The sequence below is a fragment of the Hemitrygon akajei genome, chromosome 11, assembly GCF_048418815.1.
Source record: "Hemitrygon akajei chromosome 11, sHemAka1.3, whole genome shotgun sequence".
Lineage (NCBI taxonomy): Eukaryota > Metazoa > Chordata > Chondrichthyes > Myliobatiformes > Dasyatidae > Hemitrygon > Hemitrygon akajei.
This window is the reverse complement of record NC_133134.1, coordinates 88,256,934-88,283,641: the sequence shown is the minus strand read 5'-3', so window position 1 is coordinate 88,283,641 and position 26,708 is coordinate 88,256,934. Positions and strand designations below refer to the sequence as shown.

Here is a 26,708-nt window from a genome sequence, read left to right as displayed (position 1 = left end):
CCACATCCTGAGGGTCTTCAGGCCCGTCCTCGGAATCAAAAATTTCCCTTACCAATTGATCAAACTCCTGAGGTGCAGTGTCAGCTTCTTGTTCCTCCTGTCTGTCTCCTGCTAACTGCTCTTCTGCATCACGTACCTTGGACACTTCACCTGATTGCCCTTGCGGGACTGCCCTCGTGCAATGGTTCAGATGGTACCAGGTGGAGCGTCCTTCTACCTGAACTGCGGTGTGTGATGCCTTGGTCACCGTAAAGGGTCCTTCCCTTCTTGGCTCGTTCCACTTTCTCCGAAAAACTCACACGTAAACCTGGTCTCCTGGTTTAATCGGTCCTTCCCCTTGTACGGTCTCCGGCTCTTTCTGTTTTTCCTGTGCATAAATAGACCTATGTACCATAGTTAGCTGCTGCATGTATTGTTTCAATTCTATTTCCAATTGTTCCAAACTCGGTCCCTTATACGGCCCTCTCCACTGGGGCACTGGCATGGGCCTCCCAGTGAGCGTCTCATGTGGTGTCAGGCATGTCATTCGATTAGTTTGCATGCGGTAACTCATCAATGCTAACGGTAAAGCATCGACCCAATTAAGTTTAGTGTCTGCACAAATTTTGTTTAGTCTGGCTTTCAGGGTTCCATTAATTCTCTCTACCATGCCCTGCGACTGAGGGTGGTATACACATCCAAATCTTTGCTTTATCCTCAGCGCCTGTAGTACCAATTTGACCACTTTCTGGATAAAAGCTGAACCATTGTCTGAGCTAACTTCTGTAGGTATTCCAAACCTTGGGATCACTTAATTTGTCAGAAATTTTACCACTGTCTTTGCCCCTTGATCTCTTGAAGGTACCGCCTCCACCCATCTGCTAAATCGATCAATTACTACCAGCATGTATCTTTTCCCTCTCACTCTCTTTATCATGTCTACGTAATCGATCACTAGATGTTTAAATGGTCCTTCAGGTACAGGAATGTGACCTATTGGGGTTGTAATTCCCTTCTGAACATTATTCTATGCGCATACCTTGCACTGTGACAAGACAAAGTCCACTGAAGCCTGTAAATAAGGTGACCAAAAACCATCCTTCTTTATTTGCTTTATCACTTCCCCCCTTGCACAATGGTCAATCCCATGCACTTCTGAAATCAGAATCGTCAGTAGAGGGGTGGGCGCTACCAACAAACTGTCTTCCATGCTCCACAAGACTTCCGGGTTCTGCTTGGCCCCCCTTCGTCTCCACATTGTCTGTTCTGCCAAAGTTGCCTTACCTTGTATTTCAATTAGGTCCTCTACCTCAGGTTCTGGAGTTAAGCTCACCTGGGGGGCAATAACAGCTGATGTACATCCAGACGCTTTTCTGGCTGCCTCGTCCACAGCTTGATTTCCCTTTGTTATTACATAATTTCCCTTTTTATGTGCCTGGCATTTTACTATAGCCAATGCTTTAGGTTTCATCATGGCTTTTATTAAGTCTAGAATTCGCTGACAATGTTGTATGGGATCTCCACTACTTTTTTAAAAACCTCTCTGCTTCCACACTGCCCCGAACAAATGGCATACTCCATGATCATATGCTGAATCAGTATAGATGACTACTTTCTCACCTTCCATCATTTCATACGCAGCTGTCAGGGCTTTGATTTCCGCTAGTTGGGCGGAACACGGTTGAGAACAGGACTCCATCCTAATAATCTTATAGCTTGACTGATCCTGCTGCACTACTGAGAACCCTGCATGATTTCCATCATAATCCCTATAACAAGAGCCATCTATGAACAGAACCTTTTCATCTGCATCCTCTATTGGTTCTGACCGTAAATCTGCTCTCAATTTGGCAAATGCCATCGTCTTCCCTACACAATCATGGGGTTCTCCTTCATAGCCCAAAGGGACAAAATCGGCTATATTACTGGTAGTGCATCTCTGTATAGTTATGTCAGGAAATGTCAATAGCATCTGATATGCTGCTATCCTGGCTGGCGTCAGCAAAAATTTCCCTCTTTCCAGCAATTCTGCTACTTTGTGGTGTGTGTACAGAGTCACAGGATAGCCCAGGGTTACAGATGATGCCTTTCCATATGCATAGTACAGCGCCGCCAATCCCTGATAACAGGGTGGATACCCCTGAGTCACCTCATCTAGTCTCGTACTGTAGTATGCTATCGGCTGCTTTGCTTTTCCTGTGCCTGTCTCCTGTGGTAGAACCGCTGTGACATAACCCTCCTGTCGGTTGGATACATACAAATGAAAAACCTTCTCGTAGCCAGGCAAAGCTAATGCTGGTGCTGACTGCAATTCCTGCTTAATAGTATTGAAAGCTATCTCCGCCTCTCCATTCCACTGTAAGCTGTTCTTCAAATTTGTATGTCCTGCTTCTTTCATGATCTTTCTCAAAGGTGCCACAATCTCAGCATATTCTCCTATCCAATCTGAGCTGTACCCTGCCATTCCCAAAAACGTCATCATCTGCCCTACAGTCTGGGGTTTTGGGGCCTTAGTTATTGCCTCAATCTGATCTAGTGTTATCACCTTCACTGTCTTGGATATTACCCTGCCTAAGTATTCCACTTGCTGCGTGCAAAATTGCAGTTTCTTTTTGGATACTTTATGTCCTCCATGCGCCAGCTTCTCTAACAGAGTTATAGTGTCCTGCTCACACTGTTCCTTACTGTGGGAGCAAATCAACAGGTCATCCACATACTGTAACAATGTACTTTCCAATGACATGCCCTCTAGGTCTGCCTTCAACACCTGATTAAAAACATGTGGTGAATGTTTAAACCCTTGCAGCATTCTGGTATAGGTATTCTGAGCACCTCTGTAGGTAAATGCAAACAGATACTGACACTGGTCCACCAGAGGAATGCTGAAGAAAGCCGAACACAAATCAATCACTGAAAAGTAACTTGCTTCTGGTGGAACATTAGTCAAAAGCATGTGTGGGTTTGGGACTACCGCTGGCCAGTCCTCTACCACATCATTTACCGCTCGCAAATCATGCACCAATCTCCACTTAGATTTATCAGCTTTTAAGACCGGCAGCAACGGGGTATTGCATTGACTGTTTGTTCTTTTAAGCACTCCTATTTCAAGCAACCCCTGCACTGATGATGCTATTTCCTCTTCTGTTTCTGGTCTTAGAGGGTATTGTGGTCTCCTGGGTGGAATTGCTCCTTTTTTCAGCCTTATTTCCATCGGACTAGCTGTTTTTATTTTCCCTACGTCCGTGTCATGCTGTGACCACAGAATAGATGGCAACTCATCTAACCTTCTATCTTTCTGCTGGCCTCTTTCCTTTCCCAGCAATGGCATGCGTAGTTTGGGAGTTATTTCGACCTCTCTCACTGTCCCTACCATATCTACACTTACCATTATTTTAATGCAATTGTTGTCTTCTGATATCTACACCTCTGGCGTGATTTTCCTCCACACTGTTACAGTTTCAGCACTCTTAACTAAGGGTCCTAAGTCTTTAGACTGATATCCCTTGTTTACCAACAACATTACGTGGGGTGCAGCCTCCGGTATCCTGTACCATTTTTCTAAAAAGGTGTTCCACTTAACTTGTAAAGCTGCCCCTTGCTTTCCAATTATCTCAGCCTCCCCTTCCAGGTGCTGTTGGGTACATGCCTCCAGGTGCCATCTCTCCTCTAACTCCCTGTTCTGAGTCTTGTCAAAAATCACTGTACAATATAGCTCAGATTTGGGCATTACAGCCCTGGGTAATATAGCCTGCACGCCCTTTTTCCATTTCTTCCAGGTTTCCTGAATCTGATCTGCGATGTCTCCTATCCAAAAGACATTAGCCTTCTTGTCTTCTCGCACTATCAATTGAGCCCCTGCTCTTTCCACACTCAGCCCATTTCTGGTGCATTCTAATTTTAATTCCAGTTTCAATAAGGCATCTCTGCCTAACAAATTAATCGGAGTTCCTTTAAATACTATCACCGGCAAAACAATTCCTTTATTTCCCATTCTCAACCACACTGGAGTCGTGCACTGTGTCAACTGTGTTTTCCCCGAGAACCCTACCGTCTTAATAAACTTTCCTGACATGGGAAGGTGAAGGGCATACTGTGCCTGTACACAAGTGTACGTGGCTCCAGTATCTATCATCATTAGTGTCAGTTGCCCTTCTAACATAACCTGAACAATGGGTTCCTCATCTGCCTCCCTTCTTATCATTGGGTAATGTCCCTTCCCACTCGAGTTCTCGGGGCACCCCTAATACCTCGCAGAGGGGTTCACAGGTCCGCTTGGGCCTGTGGGGGCTGGTCTTTGGCTAAACTTTAGTTCCCTTCTTATCGGTTCCTGCTGGTGTGTGACAGGCCATGGTGTAAACGGACAATCTCTTCTCATGTGACCTGGCTGATTACATCCCCAGCACAATCTCTCTAACTCTTTACCTCTCTTTCCCCCTGTTTCCTCACTGGTCCCCTCTGCCCATAGCTCCTCTGTCCCCCTCCTTGGGACTTCCAGTCCTGTCTGGGCTGTTTGAATTTAGTCTGTTCCTGATAGGGCATTTGTGGGAATGCTCCTCCAAAGACGTTGATTATTGGCATGGAGTTTTCCGGCCCTTGTCTTACAGTATGATCGGTTCCTCCATATAGCGGTGCTTCATCCAGTTCGATGGCTGTACTCGGACCGGTGGTTGCTGGCAGCATCTTTTTGCTTTTCTCTTTTTCCTTCTTTTTGAGTTCTTCGAGCTGCATTTGTATTAACTTTCTTTGCACCTCTTCCTGCTGCTCAGCCAACCTTCATTTGTCTTTCCGGTATTTCTCAACCACATGGACTACGTGGTCTCTAAATTCTTGTGGGGTCATTGACGTCAGCCCAAACACTTCCTCCAGTTTGGATTTTACTTGCGGAGGCATTGCATCCAAAATGCTATGTTGGAACAGTGTGGTGATAAATAAGCTATTTTCCACCTCTTGCTCAGTCTCCAGTCTCCACCTTTTCAACTGGGTTTCTACGTAGGCTGCTGGGTTTTCTGTGTCTCCCAGTGGATCCCCTTTAAAGGCTTTGGGGTCCACTTTGGGTGGGTAAAGCTTCCTGAGGGCCTGCCATACCCTCTGCCTCACTCTGTCAAACCCGACTCCCATCAGTTCTCGGGTCGTTCGAGTTTACTATGCCAGCCATTTCCATTAGTTCGTTAAATTTGGAGGTTCCCATCAACCTTATCAATAGTGCCTTCAAATCTCCCATAGCCAATAATCGTCCCATCATTTCTTCTTCAAAGGCTCTAATCCATTTCCCTGCTCCTTCATGTAGATTGGGCAAAGTGTTTTTCAGCCCTTCTAGGTCCTGGGATCCCCAAGGGATGTACTGCACTTGTCTTGATCCTTTAACTAACAACGGCATCATTCTTCCTCCTTCTTCCCACCTGCCCTGGCTCTCCTCCTCGCCTGACTCCCCATCTGTCTCAGGGTATGTCTATACTGCCTCCCACACAAATTTCTCCGGGGTCCTCTTCTTCCCTCGGTCTCCCTGTGGAGTCCTTCCTTTCTGTCTTGATTCAATACTTGGTTGGCCCCTGGAGTATTTTTCGCATCTCCTCTGGCAATCCCCTCTCAGTAACTTATCCAGATCTCTCTCTACTTCCGCAAGTCACTCCCCTACCGCCTCCTTCTGCTCTTCTAGGCTTCTGCCTCCTACCTCTTCCCCACAAATTCTCGCATCCTCTCTCTCTCCACTTAACTCTTGCTCCTCCAATGAGTCACCTTCTCTTTCTTCCTGTCCGTGTCTGTACACCTGTGGCAGGGACTCCTCATGATCCTTACTCGTGCTTGATTCCCTTCTCTCTTGTGTTTCTCCAAGACTCTCAGCTCCTATCTTTTTTCCACTTCTTCTTGAATGCCTCATCTCTTCCTGCCCTGATGAGCCACTTTCTTTTCTAATCTGCTTATTTCTATAGTATAACCGATACTCCTCATACTCCTTTTCCTCTCTCAAGTATTTCATCCGTTCAATCTCTTCTTCCATTTCTCTCTTTGCCTGTTCCACCTTTATCCTTTCTGCCTGTATCTCCTTCCATATCGCCGCTTTTTCCTTCTCGTATTGTCCTCTTTCCTCCTCATTATCCCAAACTTGTACTTCTCCCTGCATGTTTACCGTTCCCGTTAGCAGGGGGCACTGCTTAGGGGTTCCTGCCTCATTATAGGGAGGGGGCTTTTCTGTTTCTTTCGCATCCGGGTACGGAGCTGAAGCCAGCTTCTCACTGTACCTTCCTCTCTCTCTAACAGGCTGTTCCTCCAGCACCTTAGTGTCTTCCTCGCTTGTAATCAATATTCTACCTGTCCTCCTCAGCCTTTCTCCCTCTGTTCTGAAGAGTTTTAGCACTTCCATTTCTCGTTCTCTTTTTTGCCCACTTCTTAGATTTATCTTTTGGTTTGTAATTTTTAATTAGTGCCTCCATTTCTTCGCACAAGCTTACATCAAACGTTCCTTCTCTTGGCCATTTTGTGACCAGGTTTTTGGTTCTCTTTTCCCATTTTTCTGAAGTTTTTGTGATCTCATATTTATTTACATGGATTTTTTTGCTCAGAATCTCTACTGCCGTTCCTTTACCTGTCATGTTGTTCTCTCTTTTTAAGGTATTTCAGAGATTCACAGTTCGTTTACTGGATAATATTATTTACTCTAATTCTATGCCTAGTCTATGGTCTATCTACCAGCGCTTTAAACTATATATTGGACTGTCCTTGTTTCCTATTCTGTTCTACCCGTACAGACCTCTATTCAGAGCGGTATCCACAGGGATTTTCTCTATGCACCTCGTCTATTCAGACCCTTATCTCTTAAGGCGGTATCCACGAGGATTTTCTCTATTTTCCTTTCCCTGCCCGTTCAGACCTTCGTTTTATACGAAGCGGTATCCACAGGGACTTACCAACACCACGTGGAATTTTTCTTAACTTCCTATTAACTTATTTGTACTTACCCTCACTGCAGTGTTCTTGATCAATCCTCTGAGCCTCCTGTTAACCCCCAATTCTGCCAGATTCTTTGGACCGGAGAGACCCTTCGGCAGTGGTTCCACACTTCTGAGACTCCAAGACCTCCCCAAAACCAACAGAATTCTTAGTCCAAATTGTCGCAAAAAGCGCTTACCTTTTGTTTGGGTGCACCCTTAATTCTGTTAGCCCTGTGGGGGTCCCTAGAGGACTGGGAAGTGTCCCCAATCTGCCGCTTCCTTTCCGCGAGTCTCCTTCCGGTCCTGCCGCGGTCGCCAATTTTGTCGTGGTTTATCGTGCCCCACAAACGACCAGGAGACGCAGAAGATTCTTCAAGAAGGGTTAAACTTTAATTTGCAAATCAAGGCTGAGACAGTCATTGAGCTAGTCGCTGATTGCCCACCGATCCTTGTACATAGCATTTTTATAGCAATCTCCTGGTTTAGTTGTATTAGCATATCCAATCAGTCTATAGTTGCGTATCACAAGTACATCCGCCGCTATTGTTTCTACCTATTGACTTAATCATGTTCTAATCTACATCTCTTAGCTACCTCTCATTAACACACCATTGTCTTCTACATTCAATTGGATACATGCATAGCAAATAGCAAAATCAGACTACATAATCCACATCTCTTAGCTACCTCTCATTAACACACCATTGTCTTCTACATTCCTAAGATTTCATTCTCTAGCAAATAGCAAGTTGCAACTTTTATACTCCAATAATATATGACATCCATTCGAGTAATTCAATTGAAAACAGTCATAGACAGCTGATGCGAAATCCAGTGGAGTTTCTGCGCACAGATTCAAAACACTGCTCGCCGCTGGTTTCCATTTACCTTAAACTGAAGATTTAGGCTGTTATTTATAGTCTTCCACAAAGCACTTACCCATGAGGTTACATTGCAGTTCTAAACACCGGAATCATCAGGCGATCTAGACAGGGGTGTCAAACTCATTTTAGGTCACGGGCCGGATTGAGCAATCATGCGGGCCGGATCAGTCGGACGCGTGCGAACGCAGTTTTCGTTGCCTCCGTTTTTTCAGCCTGCTCTCATGTGTCTCAGTCTCTGCTATAACTACAAAGTGTTTCACTTTACAAATTCCGTTTCTTACGAAGAAGACTGCCGAATAAACACTAAAAACCCTGAAAACCTGGTACCTGAATAAACTCAGCATTAGCCATATCCTACGCCATAGGCGCTTCGATTACTGGGGCCAGCTTTAATAGTAATTAGATATTATCTCGCGGGCCAAAGATAATTCGCCCGCGGGCCTTGAGTTTGACATATATGTGTAACATATAAGCAGGTAAATTGTCAACGTAATTCACACTTGTTGGTGTGAAGATCGGCTATGACAGGATTAGGGAATTACGGTTGACGAGGGACATTGAGGAGTGTCGTAAAGGAAATAAAAAAGATGCATGTATGGTGAACTGGCATAAATAATGTCCCACTATTCAGGACGTTTACAGAGACAGATGCGTAAAAAGGACCCGAAGGATCATTGGGCACCCGAGTCATCCCAATCACAACCTGTTCCAGCTGGAAAATGTACCGCAGTATAAAGGCCAAGACCAACAGGCTCCAGGACAGCCTCTTCCGCCAGGCCATCAGACTGATTAATTCACACTGATACAATTGTATTGCTATACTGTATTGACTGTCGTGTTGTACATACTCTTTATTACAAATGATTATAAATAGCATATTGCACATTTAGACGGCGTCGTAAGGTAAAGATTATTAATCTTCATGTATGTGAAGGACGTAAGAAATAAAGTCAATTCAATCCTACAGAAATACCCCACAGCATTAGCAGCAAAATCTTAGCAGTAAAATCTGACCAATGGCGTTACATGTATATGAATTACTGTGAATTAATGTTCAAAGCTTTAGAGATTGTAGAAAATAATGATTTCCAGAACGATTTTAATGAAGAACATGACCAGAACATATTTGACAAAGTAGCTACTTCAGTTTTACATCTATCACAATAGTTATCTATACTAGGAAATATTTTAGATAGTCTCTCCTTTGTTAAGTATTAACGGTGTACAATTTTAAATTGAATTAAACAATGGTTGGCACATACAGAAGAATAATTTACGTTTTTCAAAACTCGAAGCCAATCTTCATTAACAAAGGTCATATTAAGTTTTCTCTCCCAATCGTGTTTAATCTTTGGTGATACGTTCTCTTTTTGTAACAAAAATAAATTATAAATTCTACTAATGGAACCTTTCACTAAGGGATTCAATTTCAAAATGGTATCCAACAAATCAGATTCTTGTAAATATGGAAACTTAGGTAAATATTGTTGTAAAAAATGTCTAACCTGAAAATATTGCAAAAAATGTGTATGAGCAAGAGAATATTTGTTAATTAACTCCTCAAAAATCATCAATCGACCATCACAAAACAAATCTGTAAAAGAATGAATTCCTTTATTTTTCCATAGAAGAAAAATGGGGTCATTTGTTGAAGGTTTAAATGAAAAGTTTCGATATAAAAAACTAGATAACTTAAATTGTCTAATTTTTTTTAATTACGAAACTGAACCCAAATCCGTAGGCATTGTTTGATTACCGGATAGAGATTTAAATCTGGAATTTTAGAGAGCTGTAAAGGTAATGGAGCTCCTAAAATTGAAGATTAATGAAATTGTTTAACAGCTTTTAATTCCAAATCAACCCATAATGGTTTTTGGCTCTTATCAAGCCAATACAACCAAAAACATAATTGTTTAATATTTACAGCCCAATAATACAGTCTTAAATTAGGAAGTGCAAGTCCACCATCTTTTCTTAGATTTTTGTAAATGATACTTATTAATTCTTGGTCTCTTATTGTTCCAAATAAAGAAGAAATAAGAGAGTCAATTTGATCGAAAATTTTTTTAGTTATAAAGACAGGTATATTTTGGAAAATGTATAAAAATATCCATTTCCATTGCATATTTTCAGATAGTTTATTTTCAAATTCATTCCTTCACTTTCAGTTTCTTCTATATTATTCTAGCATCGCTTCGGAATTTATTTCGGGTTTAACTTCGCTAAATTACAAATTAATTTACGCACACCTCTCCGTCATCTTCATAGTAAGCACCACTTCCATTATGGTATGTGACCTCTATTTAAATATTTCAGTGCGAAGCTGTGATGTCCGAGTGCTTAAGACGTTTGATTCGAAATCCAATAGGCCAGGTTCGAACCCTGCTTGTATCCGGTTTCCATTTACCTGGGGAGTTGCACTGACAGAATACGCTGGAAAACATCGGTTTGTGCTATTAATCCTCGTGCCTCCTTCTGTTCCCGTGACGTGAAGGGGGGGGGGGGGTGTGCGGCAGGAAATACGGCCTACAGATGATCAGACTCTGAGATTCTATTTACATATTAAGAGGAATAGGATAATCAGGAGAGATGGTTACCCAACAAGGAGCATCGCAGACCTCTTTAACTGGAGCTCAGAAGAAGGGCGAGATCCAAAGAATGAAAAAAAAGCGGGGAAATTCACTTGTTTCCTGACACCGAAAACGAGGAATACGATTTTGCTCAAGACAGTGATTTACCACATAACCACGATCTCTGATAGTTCAGTAACGCTAAAGATGTTTATATTTATACTGGCTGTCCGTCTGTGACCGTATTGCACTTTAATTTTTATTTCAGTGCATTTCCACATTTGATCTAGCGTGCATGGCTGTTGGTTCCTTAATGGTGTGCGAGCCAGAGAAGGTAGTGGGGGCGAGCTCTCATTATCTGCTGAATGCATCTCAAATAGCCTCTGTCAACGAAGTGCAAGTAAGTCCCGTTCTTCAGACGTGGTTTAACTACTCCCAGCGGAACTGTTCCTACGGACAGGATAAGGGGCAAAACTGGCGCCTTAAAACCTATTGCTTCGGTATTATAGGGCTCGAAGGACGGGCTTGGCAACTCATCTAGGAGGATGCAAATTATGATCTCAATCTTTCTCTGCCTTACGGATATAAACACTCATGGGCGACATCTTCTGGACTAAACCCGAGGAAAGATCCGGAATAATGTCCCACGTACGCGCACTGAAACGGCGGGAAGTAGGTGAAGAAACGTTGATGGTAGTGGAAGGATCAAAAGCTGCATTTAATTGAATATATGTCTGGTGTCAACCTTTCCTGGTACTTGAATTAGAAAAAATCGGGATAGTTCTGTTTGCATTAGCAGGAAAATTTCCCATGTGAGGCGAACGTGATTACCACTGCACTACAGAATGAGTCCTGACGAAGGGTCTCGGCCCGATACGTCGACTGTACTTCTTCCTATAGATGCTGCCTGGCCTGCTGCGTTCCACCAGCATTTTGTGTGTGTTGCTTGGAATTTCCAGCATCTGCAGATTTCCTCGTGTTTGCTCTACAGAAATACTGGCCGCCGATTATCCTGTACCGCTTGAGCAGACGCGTACATCCATTGTCCAAAGCACACTACCGATGTTTGTCCAGCTCTCCAGCATGAAAGGACTGCTAAAATATCTTTAAAAATCCGAAAGTCAAAGGAAAAGAAACAGAAATTATCAATATAGGCCGTACTGTGTAAACGGAAATAAATAAACTGTGAGAGAGATACTCCCGATGAGGCGAAGTGCTGATTGTAGGCGGGTCTAGAGACTCAGGCACAATGAGAACACAGTGGGATTAATTGTGTACATTTAAGATTAATATATTTGTCATTACACTAGTCCAGTACTTCGTCCAGCCAAAGGTGGTCGTATACGTTTGAAAGTTTGTTGGAGTGTTTTGAAACTGTAAGTGTATTCTGGTATCGTTTGACTTCGTGGCGCAATGGTAGCGCGTCTGACTCCAGATCAGAAGGGTGCGTGTTCGAATCACGTCGAGGTCACAAGCGCTATGACGGATTTTGTAATTAAAATGTTTGCTGCGTGTACGCTCAGTTGATCTTCCAGAAATTAAACGCACTTTACCCTTCGGAAAACGGAACTGTCGTGTGTAAATTGAAGTACTGTGTCGAAATACTAAATCTTCTTTCTTTTATTCCAAAACCTGCGTTGCCGAAAATTTGAAATAAAAAAAGAAGAAAATTATGCAAACATTCAGAAGGTCATTCAGCATCGCCGGTAAGGAGCTACTTTTTTCAAAACATTCAGCGTTCCCATCATCTCTACATTATTAATGTTCTTTCTTCTTAAAGCGGAATGAAGCCACCTCCTGTCCCTAAGCAAATTTCCCAATGTAACATATCACATAGAACAGTACAGCTCTGTAACTCGGCCCACAATGTTGTTCTAATCTTTTCTGCTACTCTAGGATCATTCTACGTCTTCCTTCTGACAGAGCCCCCATTCTGTGTTGTTGGTCAGAGTTGAGTGTGGGTCTTATCCCTGTATTGCTGTTCCGCTGCCTTGATGACTTTGCGCACATCGATGCGGCATTTCTTGAGTTCCTGCGGATTACCGGCAATGTAAGCTATGTGTCGCGCGGTAAGAGGGGCCCGCACGGAAATGTTGACCCAGGGTTTCTATTTTGGATAGATCCTGATCAGTTTCTTGGGGACAATTTCCTCGATGCACTTCCAGATGAAACAATACAGGGATAAGATCCACACTCAACTCTTGAACATCAACGCACGTAGCTTATGGCAATGTGTACACACCATCGCAGAATTCAAAGCTAAACGCAGCGGAATTTCCAACATTGCCCCCTTTCTCCCAGGCCAGCTAAATATTTTTTACGTTCGATTCGATGTCACTAGCACTGTTCTCCTGAGGAGACCTACAGCTGATGAGACCTGCAGCTTGGTCATCTCTGAGGCCGAATTGCGTAGGTGGATAGTCGCATAGTTCTGGTACCTAAAAAGACCAAGGTAACATGTCTGAATGACTGGTGCCCAGTCGCACTCACCTAAATAATAAGCAAATGCTTTGAGAGGCTAGTCAAGGGCTACATCTCCAGCATGCTACCACCCACACTGGACCCCTTACAATTCGCCTACCGACAGTAGCCACAGCTCTACACACCGTATTTACTCACCTGGAAAAGAGGGATGCTTATGCCAGAATGCTGTTTCTGGATTACAGTTGGACATTCCACACCATAATTCCCTCCAGGCTCGACAAGAGGCTCAGACTCCTTGACCTTCACCCTGCCTTGTGTAGCTGGATCCTGGACTTCCTGTCAGAGCGCCGGCATGTGGCAACAGTGGGGTCCCCCACCTCTGCCTCTCTGACCCTCAACACACCACCTTTACTCACTGTACACCCATAATTGTGTCGCTACGCACAGCTCCAATCTGCTAATTATATTTGCTGACGATACTACATTGATTGGCCTAATGTCAAGCAATAACGAGGCAGCCTACAGAGCAGAAGTCATCATCATGAAACAGTGATGTCAAGAAAACAAGCTCTCCCTCAATGTCGCAAAAACAAAGGAGATGGTTGTGCACTGGATGAGGAATGGAGACAGACTAACCACTACAGACATCAATGGATCGCGGTTTAAGAGGGTGAACAGCTTCAAGTTCCTCGGCATAAACATCACCGAGGATCTCATGTGGTCTGTACACAACAGCGCTCTTTCACCTCAGACTGTATAAGAAGTTTAGAATAGGTCCGCAAACCCTAAGAACTTTCTATAAGGGCACAATTGCGAGCATCCTGATAGGCTGTATCACTGCCTGGTATGGGAACTGAACTTTCCTCAATCGCAGGACTCTGCAGAGAGTGGTGTGGACAGCCCAGCACATCTGGAGGTGTGAACTTCCCACTATTCAGGACATTTAAAAAGACAGGTGCGTAAAAAGGACCCGAAGGATCATTGAGGACCCGAGTCACCACAACCACAAACTGTTCCAGCCGCTCCCATCCGGGAAACGTTACCGCAGCATAAAAGCCAGGACCAACAGGGTCCGGGACAGCTTCTTCCACGAGGCCTTCGGACCTCTTAATTCATGCCGACGTAGCTGTATTCCTATGCTATATTGACTATCCTGTTGTACATAATATCTATTATAACTTACTATAAAATGTAGATTTCACATTTAGACAGAGACGTAACATAAAGATTTTTACTTCTCGTGTCTATGAAGGATGTAAGAAATAAAGTACATTCAATTCAAAGTGCCAGGCAGACTTGAAGGTCTTAAGGTGCATAAGTCACCTGGTTCAGATGGAATACATCCTAGAGTCCCGAAGTGGTTGCTGAAGAGATAACGGACGTATTGGTCATGATCTTTCAAGAATCACTTGACTCTGGCATGGTTTCAGTAGACTGGGAAATTGCAAATGTCACTTCAAGAAGGGAGGACGGCAAAAGAAAGGAAATTATAGGTCAGTTAGCCTAACCTCAGTGGTTAAGAAAGTGTTGAGGTCTCTTCTTCAGGATGAGGCTTCTGAGTATTGGAGACTAATGATAAAATAATTCAATATCAGTATGTTTTCTGACAAGGGAAATCTTGCCTGACAAATCTGTTAGAATTCTTCGAGGAAGTAACAAGCAGGGTGGACAAAGGAGAGGCAGGGGATGTAACTTTCTTGGATTTTCAGAAGTGTTTAATAAGGTGGCACACATGAGGCTGCTTAACAGGATAAAATCCTATGGCGTTGGGAAATCCTATGCTTACAGGCAGGAGACAGCGAACGGCAATAAAGGGGGCTTTACTGGTTGTCTGCCTGTGACTAGTGGTGTTGCTCAGGGGTCAGTATTGGGATCACTACTTTTCATATTGTTTGTCCAAGATTGAGAAAACAGAATTGATGCCTTTGCGGCAAAGTGTGCGGATGATATGCTGATATGAGGACGGGTAGATAGTGTTGAGAGGCAATGCGATTACAGCTTGATTTCAACAAATTGGAAAAATGGGCAAAAAAAAGTAGCAGGCGGAATAAAGTGTTCGGAAATGGACGATATTGCAGAATATTGTCTAAATGTGGAGAAAATTCCAACGTCAGAGGTGCGTGGATCCTCGTGCAAGACTCCCAGAAGTTTAATTTACAGTTTGAGTCTGTGGTAAAGAAGGCAAATTCAAAGTTGACATTTATTTCAAAGTGAATAAAATATAAAAGCAAGGAAGTAACGCTCAACCTTTACACTACTCAGGCGCACGTGGCATATTGTGAACAGTTCAGGGCCCAATATCTCAGGAGAGATGTGTCGTCATTGGTGAGAGTACAGAGGAGTTCACGAGAATGTTTCCAGGATTGAGGGGGCGAGCATATGAAGAGCGTTTGGCAGCTTTGGGCCTGTATTCACCGTAATTTAGAAGAATACGGGTGATCTCGTTGAAATCTACTGAATGATGAAAAGGCAAGATGGATGGATGTGGACAGAATGTTTTCTTTGGTGGAGAGCACAGCTTCAAAATTGAGGAACGACCTTTTAGAACAAATTTAAGGAGGACCTTGCATAACAAGAGGAGTTACTCCTTTATTGTGTGTCTCTTGTGACAGGAATTCACAAGATTTCGCAATCTAGATCGGGGGTTAACACATTGAAACATTTCACCAGATTCCTCTTTTACTCACAGCCTACAGCTTCACTGAAATGGTATCCTTCCATTTACTCTTTGACGCCCAGCAAGATTCCACGTTCTATGTAAACTGGTGTTGTTTTTTACACACCAGCGGTTATTATAGTGCAGTGGTTATCAAGGTGATGAACAGGTTCGATCCATCGTTGCTCAGATGAAGGGTCTGCACCCGAAATGTTGACGGCGAATTCCTCTCGCTCGCTGATGCAAACCAGTGGAATTACTCCACTATTGTGTGGGTCTTGTGACTGGAATTAACAATCAGGATCGGAGAGAAACACAGTGAAAATTTTCACCGGATTTCACTTTCTCAAACAGCCGACAGATTCACTGAAATGGTATCCTTCCACTTTCTTTTCAACGATTTTCATAGTGCGGTGGTTATCAAGGTCACAATACACGCCAATAGTTCCCAGTTCGATAGTGGGCGGCAACGTAACGGCAGGACCAGTTCAATACGGCGCACATGATATGAACAGAATTACCATCGCTATGTGAGTCTGAATCTCTCGTTCCATCTACGTTGAAGCTTTCGCCTTCTCGGGCAACTGTCTGTATCTTCGCCTTTTTCCCCATTTTCTGAGTATCGACCGTTACTGACAATTCGACTGTTTCTTCTCTTTCTTCAAGTTGAAAACTATTTCGCACATACATGAGTGAAGTCACAGAACTTTTATACAACCTCAGCGAGACTCAGACGGAGCCAGTTTCAATTCTGGGGGGTCCATGAGGATTATCATAAGCGGAAATGATCCATTGCATTGATTCTTTTATTTACAGTGATATGATTTTAGTAAATAAATCCGTCGTTAATGACCGGTTTTTATTAGCCAGTGGTGCGTGTTTTGTGTAGATCCATTAGCATCCGCTGCATGTGGTACATGATATGCAGCGGTGCGTTTCTGTAGTGTAGTGGTTATCACGTTCGCCTAACACGCGAAAGGTCTCTGGTTCGAAACCAGGCAGAAACATGCTCTGATAATTTTGTACAAATTAAGTAACCACACGTTTAATGGACTACTTCCGTTATTCGTTCCATAAGCAGAGTGTCCTCTCATACACAAAACGATGGAGAAAGAGCAGTCAGCATTTATCCCGGGACCGTTCATCAGGACTCAAAAAGAAAGGGGAAGAACCAAAATAAGAAGGTTGATAAAGGTGTCTACACGCCGCAGGTGATAGGTGAAGGGAGTTGAGAGCGGAGCTAAGGTGTAGGGGAAGTGGCGCAGAATTGTGAAAGATTTTTATATCAGACGACTGTTTACGGTGACACGGTCTCTCTGCTCCCACACTGTGATCTCTTCTAAGCTGTGACACTTCGATCCAAGGTACGTGCGTTCGATTCACTCACCACCCAGGCTGTCATTTCCACCCCCCCCCCCCGAAAATACGGAGGAGAATAAACAATTGACAGTTCATGCCAAGATACTTGATCGATACTTTATTTACGCTGATAGTGAGATCTCTGGAATGAGCGGGGCAGCTAGTTCTGATTCACTGGCTTGACTTGAAGAACTTCAGCACCGGACTGCTTGCTTAAGCTGCGGGGCACCCCCTATTGACAATATACGGTGAGTGTGTCGTACCTCTGATCCCTTCTCTTCAGGCGCCGTCAACACCACCGACTGATTCTGTGGTGCGATGGTAAACATGTTTGACCGTTCGGTGTTCGGATATAGGGTGTTCACCCGAAACGTTGACGGTGAATTCCTCTCTCTCGCTGCTGCATGGCCAGAGGGGTTACTCCACTGCTGTGTGCGTATTGTGACAGGAATTCACAATCTGGATCGGAGAGAAACATGTTGAAACATTTCACCAGATTTCTGTTTCTCTCACAATCGACAGATTCACTGAAATGGTATCCTTCCATTTACTCTTCAACGTTCAGCAGGTTTCCACGTTCTATGTGTAACCCTCAGGCTTGCCCAGTTCGTGTTCGTCTAGGGAAGCAGCCTTCGTCCCCGCCAAACTGGGTAATCGCGTTTGTGCAAATGCTGTGTAATGAACTCCCAGTTAGAAACCCACGACGCAAAATATCAGACATTAACCCATATGCAATTAAATGACTGAACTTTATGAATCTTAATATGAATATAGTGTTATTAAAGAAATTTTTTTTAAAAAACCCAAGTCAAGTCAAAGTCACGTTGGATCTTACACATAGTCCTTCTTCCAGCATGGGTCTCCTCCGAGCGTCGCCGACCTTCGGACCCTCAGATCCCAGTCAACACCGTCCAGTGGTCTACCAGTTATTTCCACACGCGTCTTCCCTCTTCTTCTCTCCTCTAAAAAGAACACGAAAAAATATCATTCTAGACTCACAAGGTACAGCAACAATCTGTTATTGGCTAACATACATCCTGTTATCTCCAGTCATAACCCAAACATCGCTGCTGCAGAGAAACTGTTACCTCAGTAGAGAATATTACAAAGAAGCGATTGCATTAGTGGTGAAACCTTACAGCTCGTTACATATGTAAAATGGTCTTGTTTTTAACACCCCAGCAGTTTCTATATTGCAGTGGTTATCACGGTCAGATTAGACGCCCATAATTCCCAGTTCAATAGAGGACGGCAAAGTAAACATTGTTAGTGTCCTAGTTTGTCAGTAAGAGTGAACAGAATTACCATTCCGTGTACTCTGTGTGTCTGAGTCTTCCCTTCAGTCGACTTTGAAACCTTCCGCCTCTCAGGCCCTGTCTCCATCTTCGTTTCTGTCCCCATTTTCTCAGTATCTGCCGTTATTGACAATTTTGAAATTATTTGTTTTCCTTTGTGTTGAAAGCTCTATTTGGACCAAGCATGAAGGCAGGTAAAGGGCGACACGCTGATTTTGAAATACGTGGTGCGTTCCTGCAGCCCCAACTGGAGTCAGCGGGAGCCAACTACCTTTGGGGCGGGATTCGTGAAGGTTGTTAGGAGTGTAAATGAGCCATTCATTTTTAATTGATTTAAGTATATAATTCAGTGGTTACTGTCGAGTTTCTATTAGTTGGAAGTGAATGTTTTGTATAAGTCCACTCCTATCAGCTGCATGCGGTAAAGGATAGGAAGACACAGTGTTTCTGTAGTGTAGTGGTTATCACGTTCGCCTAACACGCAAAAGGTTCCTGGTTCGAAACCAGGCAGAAACATTCTGTCATACCTTTGTATAAATCAAGTCCTTCGAAAGGACGCAACCACACGTTTATTCAATGGAGTACTTCCGTACTCGTTCAATAAACAAAGTATTCCCTCACCCTCTAAACGCTGAAGAAAGAGCAGTTAACATTTATGTCATGACAATCATCAGGGCTGGAAAAGATGGGGCACGAACCAGAATATGAAGTTTGCTGAAGGTGTGTATGCGTTGGCAGGTGATAGGAAGAGACATTTGAGAGGGAACGTAAGATGCAGGGAGCGTGGAGAAAAATTGTGTAAATTTCTCAAAAGAGACCGCTGTTACCGGTGACACACTCTGTCCCACGCTGTGATCTCTTCTGAACTGCGACTCTTCTCATCCCAGATACGTACGTTCGATTCACTCAGCACGTAGTTTTTCATTTCATCTCCAGTTTTCGCCAATATTCAGGGGAACAGACAGGAGGTTCTATCAGCGTGATAGAGATACCCGCATGGTGGGTTGCCACCCATTTGCCAGGATATGGGATGTCTCGGATCGGCTGCAGAGTATTGTGAAGGCAGAGGGTGAAGAACCAGAAGCCTTGGTACAGGATGGTACCAATGACATTGGTGGGAAAAGGGATGAGGCCTTAAGTGAAAATTCAGGAACTTGGACAGGAAGCTGAAAAGCAGGATCTCCAGGGTAGTAAATCATTAGAAAGGTATGACATAGCACTGGAAGGTGCAGAGTCCCTATGGATTGAGTTAGGAAATGTCAAAGGTAAAAGGATCCTAATGGCAGTTGTATACAGGCCTCCAAACAGTAGCCGGGATGTAGATTACAAATTACAGCAGGATATACATAAGGCGTTTCAGAAGGACAATGTCATGATAATCGTTGGGGATTTTAACAAGAAAGTGGATTGGGAAAAGCAGGCCAGCACTGGAACTCAAGAGAACTTGTGGAATGTTTAAGGGATGGCATCTTAGAAACTCTTGTTGTTGAGCCCACTAGGCGATCGACTGTGCTGGATAGGGTGTTGTGCAATGATCTGGAGGTAATAAGAGAGCTGAAGGTTAAGGAACCCTTAGGGAGCTGTGATCACATTATGATCGAATTTACTTTGAAATCTGAGACTGAGAAACTAAATTCCAATGTTTCGGTATTTCAGTGGATTAAAGGAAATTACAATAACTGGCCAAAGTTGACTGGAAAGGAACACGAGCAGGAAGGACAGCACAGCAGCAATGGCTGGAGTTTCTGCGAAAAATGAGGGACGTGCACGACAGATATGTTCCAAATATGAAGACATTTTCGAAAGGAAGAAGGAAACTACAGTGGCTGACAAGTGAAGCTACACACAAAGTAAAAGTAAAAGAGAGGCATACAAGGAAGCCAAAGATAGTGAGAAGATAGTGGGAAGCTTCTAAAATTTGCAGAAGGAAACTAAGAAGTTCATTAGCAAGAAAGAGATGAATTAAGAAAAGAAGCTGGCAACTAATATCAAAGAAGAGAGTAAAAGTTTTTTTAAGTATATAAAGGGTAAAAGAGTGTTGCGGGTAGATATGGGAGCAATAGAAAATTGAGATATTGGAATGAGAGACGCTGAGATGGCAGAGGAACTGAATGTGTATTTTGCATTGGTCTTTACAGTGGAAGTCCTCTGCAGTATACCGGGCATTCAAGAGTGTCAGTGAAGTGAAGTATGCGCAGTGAAAATTACGACGGAGAAGCTGCTCGGGAAGATGAATAGTCTGAGGGTGAATAAATCTCCTGGAGCTGATGGAATGCACTCTCGGATTCTGAAGAAAGTAGCTGGAAAAGTTGCGGAAGCATTTACAATAATCTTTCAAGAATCGATAGATTCTGGCATTGTACCGGATGACTGGAGAAATGCAAATGTTTTTCCGCTATTTAAGAAGGGAGGGAGGCAGTAGAAAGGACAGTATAGACCTGCTAGCCAGATATCAGTGGTTAGGAACATCTTGGAATCGATTGCTAGGGATAGGATAATGGAGCGCCTGGAGGCACATGATAAGTTAGGCCAAAGCCGGCATGGTTTCCTGAAAGGAAACTCCTGCCTGACTAACCTACTGCAAACTTTAGAGGAAGTTATAGGCAGCGTAGACGAAAGAGATGCAGTGGATGTGCTTTACTTGGAATTTCGGAAGGCTTTTTGTTAGGTACAGTACTTGAGGCTGCTCAGCAAGATAAGAGCCGATGGAATAACAGCGGAGTTACCAGCATGAGTGGAGCATTTGCTGATCGGCAGAAAACAGACAGTGGAAATAAAAGGATCATATTCTGCTGGCTGCCGGTTACCAGTGGAGTTCCACAGGGGTCGGTTCTGGGACTGCTGTTTTTTTTACGATATATGTCAATGATTTGGACTATGGGATTAATGGACTTGTAGCTAAACTTGCCGATGATACAAAGATAGGTAGAGCAGCGGGTAGTGTTGAAGAAACAGAGAGCCTGCAGAGAAACGTAGATAGTTTAGGGGAATGGGCAAAGAAGTGGCAAATGAAATAGAATGTTGGAAAGTGGATGGTCATGCACTTTAGTGGAGGAAATAAACGGGCAGACTATTATTTAGATGAGGAAAGTTCAAAATGCAGGGATGTAAAGGGACTTGGGAGTCCATGTGCAGGACAGCCTAAACGTTAACCTCCAGCTTGAATCAGTTATGCAGAAGGCGAAAGCAGTGTTGGCATTCATTTCAAGAGGTATAGAATATAAGAGCAGGGATGTGATGCTGAGGCTGTATAAGGCACTCGTGAGACAACACAGAGTATTGTGTGCAGTTTTAGGCTCTTTATTTTAGAAAAGGACATACTGACATTGGAGAGGGTTCAGAGAAGATTCGCGAGAATGATTCCAGGAATGAAACGGTAAACGCATGGGGAACATGTGGAAGCTCTTGGGCTTCAGGAGAATGAAGAGGGGATTTCAAAGAAACATTTCGAATGCTAAAAGGCCTGAACAAAATAGATATGGCAAAGTTATTTCCCATGGTAGGATAGCCAATGACAAGAATGCACGACATCAGGATTGAAGAACGTTGCATTTAGAACAGAGATGCAGAGAAATTACTTCTGTCAGAGTGGTAAATCTGTGGAATTTGTTGCCAACGAGCGGCTCTGGAGGCCAAGTCATGGAGTGTATTTCATGACTTGGTATAGGTTCCTGATTAGCCTGGGCATCAAAGAGTATGGGGAGAAATCAGGGGAATAGGGATGACTGGAGAATTGGATCAACCCAAGATTGAATAGCGGTGCAGACTCGATGGGCCGAATAGTCTACTTCAACTCCTATGTCATGTGGTCTTGAGAAGTAGTTCTATTACTCGTTCCATAAACAAAGCATCCGCTCATCCAGAAAACTCTGGAGGAAAATCAGTCAGCATTTATGCCGTGACCGTTCATCAGGACTAGAAAAGGAGCGCCAGGAACCAAAATAAGAAGTGTGGTAAACGTGTGTACACGCTGGCTGGTGATAGGAGGCGATAGATGAGAGCGAATGTAAGGTGTTGGGAGCGTGGAGAATTGTGCAAAATTCTCATCTCAGACTACTGACACTGGGACACACTCGTACTGTCCCCCACTGTGATATCTGCTGAGCTACGACTCTTCTCATCACAGGTACGTACAATCGATTCACTCACCAGCCATTTTGTCATTTCATCCCCAAACTTTCCCTATCTACGTGCCTTCTAGTATCTGGCGTCACTGATCGTCAAATGGCAGGAGAAGGATTCGGATGTTGCAAATGCACTATTTAGCAAATCAGAAGTACATTGCACTGGGAAGAATCGGTCTCCGAACACGGTTATGCAACATTTCATATAATCTGACATATGGAATTTGAAGAAATTAGCAGAAGCTGAAGCAATTCCATCGTTATCAGAAGATCAGAGCAAGTTTCATCTCATCAGTACAGCTCGAGGACGGTGCGAATGCCAAGTAAATTAACTGATCAAGACGTCTGTCCAGTGAAAAGTAGACAGCGGTGTGGAACCCTCAGAGTCGCTCTTAGTTTATGCAGGGAAACTCATTTATTGAAGGGGGTTCCATGCAACAATCGCCATTGCCTGATTTGTCACAATGGCGTTGCCGTAGGAGAGCGATCAATCTCTGCCTCATCAGCGCTGGGAACCTCTTTTCCTTTTCTGACTCAGTCCATTCGATGATAGTAGAGTGTATTTTTCTGACATGACTTCATCTCCGTTACATTCACTAAGTTGAAGTTAACTCAAAACCGCATCCCATCCCTCCACCTCCGTTCGTATCGCCTTGTTTGTATGTAACAAGAAAGACAAAGTGCTGGAGTGACAATTCATGCCAAGACATTTGATCGATACTTTATTTACACTGATACTGAGACCTCTGGAATGCAGAGTGGTGGCTACTTATCATTCACTAGCTGGGCCTCAGAAACTTCAGCACCCGGCCTGCTTGTTTGAAACTGTCTCCCAATCCGCACTGAAAAATTACGGTGAGTGTGTCGTTCCTCTGATCCCTTTCCTTAAAGCGCCGTAGCACCATGGACGGATTCAGTGGAGCGGTGATGAACAGGTTCGCCAGATCGTTGCACGGATAAAAGGTTCTTCTCGCAAAACATTACCGGCGAATTCTCTCTCGTTGCTGCTGCATGACCAGAAGGTTTACTCCACATTCGTGTGCGTATTGTGACAAGAATTCACAAAATGGATAGGAGAGAAACACTTCACCAGCCTCCGCTTTCTCTCACAGATGACATATTTACTGAAAAGGCATCATTCGATTTCCTCTTCAACGTCCAGCAAGTTTCCACGTTCTATGTAAGCTGGTCTTGTTTTTTTACACCCCAGCAGTTTTTATAGTGTAGTGGTTATCGTGGTCACATTACACTCCAATAGATCCCAGTTCGATGAAGGACGGCAACGTAAATATTACTCGTGCTCCAGTTTCTCAGTAAGAACGTGTATACTGACGATTACTACTCAAAGGGAAACCTGCTGTCCCAGGTTTTTTTTTTTTTTGGTACTTTGCAAGCATTCGGTCAATTTTGCAGGCCCATCACAGGCGGGATGAACGGCAAGACCATTTGAATATGGTGCATATGGGATGAACAGAATTGTCATCGCTATGTACGCTCTGTGTCTGAATTTCTCGTTCATTCTACTCTGAAGCCTCTCCCGTCCCGGGCGCCTGTCTGCATCTGCATTTATTTCCCCAGTTCTCAGTATCGGCCGTTATGAACAATTTTGAAAGTTTTTTTTTCCTCCGCATTGAGAATTCCAATTGACACACACACATGAATGAAGTCACAGGACGATAGGCGGATTTTGAAATACGTGGTTCATTTCTACATCCTTATCTGGACTCAGCGGGAGCCAGTTTCAGTTATGGTGGGATTCGTTAAGATTATTATGAAAGGAAATGATTCACTGCATTCATTTTTTATTGGTGTTCTGGGTGATGTCAGTATATAAGTCAGTCATTAGTGTATTGCTTCTACTGGCTGGAAGTGTGTGTTGTGTATTGTATCTGCTTTAAGTGGTACATGATAGCAACCGCGATGTTTCTGTAGTGTAGTGGTTATCACGTTCGCCTAACACGCGAAAGATCCCTTTTTCGAAACCAGGCAGATACATTCGCTCAGACTTTTGTATAAATCAAATAATTGGAAGGGACGCAACCACGTTTATTCAATGGGGAGTACTGTACTTCTGTTTCTGTAAACTGAGCTTAACCTCACCTACTTAACGCTGGACAAAGAGAAGTCAGTATTTATGCCGTAACCGTTTATCAGGACTAAAAAAGATGGGCCACGTACCAGAATAAGAAGTTTGTTAAAGCTGGCTGGTGGTATAAGGAGGCAGATAAGAGGGAAGGTAACGTGTATGGAGCAAAGAGAAGAATTGTGTACTATTCTCATCTGAGACCACTGTGCAGGGTGACACACTCCCTTTGTCCCAATCATCCCTATCTACGTGCCTTCGAGCACCTGTCTTCACTGATCGACAAATGGCGGGAGATGGATTAGTATGTTCCAAATGCACTATTTAGCAAATCTTTCGTACATTGCACTGGGGAGAATCGGTCCCTGATCACGGTTGTTCAACTTTCAAATTATTTTCCTTTTCTGACAAATTCATCGGCAAATTCACTAACCCATCCCTACACTTCCTCATCCAGGTCATTTATAAAAATCACGAAGAGTAGGGTTCCCAGAACTGATCCCTGAGGCACAGAACTTATCAACAACCTCCATGCTGAAAATGCCCCGTCTCCAGCCACTCTTTGTCTTCTGTGGGCAAGCCAGTTCTGGATCCCCTTGGATCTCATGTCGTCTTACTCACTCAATAAGCCTTGCACAGGGTATCTTATCAAATGCCTTGCTGAAATCTATATACACTACATCTGTCGCTCTACCTTTAACAATGGGTTTAGTCACATTCTCAAAAAACCCTATCAGGCTCGTAAAGCACGACCTGCCTTTGGTAAAGCCATGCTGACTATTCCTAATCATATTATACCTCTCCAAATGTCATAAATCCTGCCTCTCAGGATCTTCTCCATCAACTTACCAACCACTGAATAAGACTCACTGGTCTATAATTTCCTGGGCTATCTCTATTCCCTCTCTTGAATAAGGGAACTACATCCGCAAACCTCTAATCCTCCGGAACCTCTGCCGTCCCAATTGATGATGCAAAGATCATCGCCAGAGGCTCAGCAATCTCCTCCCTAGCCTCCCACAGTCGCCTGGGATATATCTCGTCCTGTCACGCTGACTTATTGAACTTGATGCTTCGCGAAATATCTACATGCTCAAGCTTTTCAGTGCGCTATACGTCATCCCTACAATCGCCGAGATCGTTTAATGAATGTGTGTGTAATGAATGGGGTAGACATACGTAGCCCCAATAAATTGTTAATTCCGACTTTAAGGACCGTTAAAGCATTGGGATCAGTTACGATCATTAAATGGATGTTGACAAAATGGCGGGCAAAGACTTGGTTTTAGTTCAGACTAGCGCTGAACTGGGGCCTCAAGAGAGGTGGCGGAGGGAGGAGGTGGGAGAGGTGGGAGAGCGCGTACGTCGGCTGACAACACTTTCTGGAAGGAGGGGTAGGTACGCGAGGGTGCCGAATCGGAAACCGAGTTTCTCATAGCTGGGGGCGGAGACTTTAAAGACAAGTTGCTCGCGTTTTTGCGGAGCGAGAGAAAGGAGATGTCTGACGTGGAAGGTCTAAAGAGTCCTCCAGCGAGGGGGTGAGGATTCTGGGGTGGTATTGGCGCTTACATCGAATAAATAAATAGCTACGTGCCCAGTTTCAAAGTCCCTGTTATCGTAGGCTCAGCAAGCTGTCAGGAATATTGCGCACCCCGAGGGGAAGGAGAAATATGAGACTTGGGCGCAGCACACCTCTCAGATGCTGGCTGAGTGGCAGTGCTCTGATGACATAAAAGACATCGATTGGTAGATAGGCTGAGGGGCGGCTGCTGACGTATTGAGAATCTTGAAAACGGTAAATCCCTTTGTTACTTCTGCCGATTACATGAAAGCGCTAGAAAATGTTTTTGCCGCGACGGGAAGCCCAGTGGAACTTATGACGGGTTTTCGGAATATGTTTCAGGAGAAGGGGGAGAAACATTTCACCTACATTTTTCGGCCAGAGAGGCAGCTGACTTGCTTACGGCGTGGGGGGTGGGGGGTGTCATTCAAACGGCTGAGGTGAATCAGTTAAGAATGGACCACGTGGCGAAAGGCGCACAGTCACAGGCCAAGATCGCTGGGATCTCCGAATGTCTCATAAGACGCGCCCCCCTCCCTAGTTTGTCGAGCTGATCAGAGAAGTAAGAGTGAAGGAGAATGCGACAGAAGCGTGGGTGGCCTCCGTTAGCACGGTAGAGTCCTCGGTTGTAGCTGCCTTGGCTGAAGTGGCCACTGATAGCTCACCCCGGGGAGTGGTAAATGTGCTCGTGGCAAAGTTCAGAACTGAGATGTGCGGCCACCTCGCACGACTAAGCGGACATGGAATCGGAGCACCTGAGGGCTGCTATGAACGACATCCCGCGAGAAGGGGAGCGACTGGTGCTGGCGACAGTTATACTAGCGATTGTCATTGAAGCTGGAGT

General features: G+C 44.1%; 3 non-coding genes across 3 annotated transcripts; all 3 read left to right on the top strand.

The window, feature by feature from the left end:
* Positions 1-11,761: 11,761 nt before the first annotated feature.
* trnaw-cca (transfer RNA tryptophan (anticodon CCA)) lies at positions 11,762-11,833 on the top strand. Its single transcript has one exon. It is a non-coding gene; the product is annotated as a tRNA-Trp (tRNA).
* Positions 11,834-16,376: 4,543 nt separating this feature from the next.
* Positions 16,377-16,449, top strand: trnav-aac (transfer RNA valine (anticodon AAC)). Its single transcript has one exon. It is a non-coding gene; the product is annotated as a tRNA-Val (tRNA).
* A 2,090-nt stretch (positions 16,450-18,539) lies between these two features.
* Positions 18,540-18,612, top strand: trnav-aac (transfer RNA valine (anticodon AAC)). The gene has a single exon. It is a non-coding gene; the product is annotated as a tRNA-Val (tRNA).
* Positions 18,613-26,708: the final 8,096 nt, after the last annotated feature.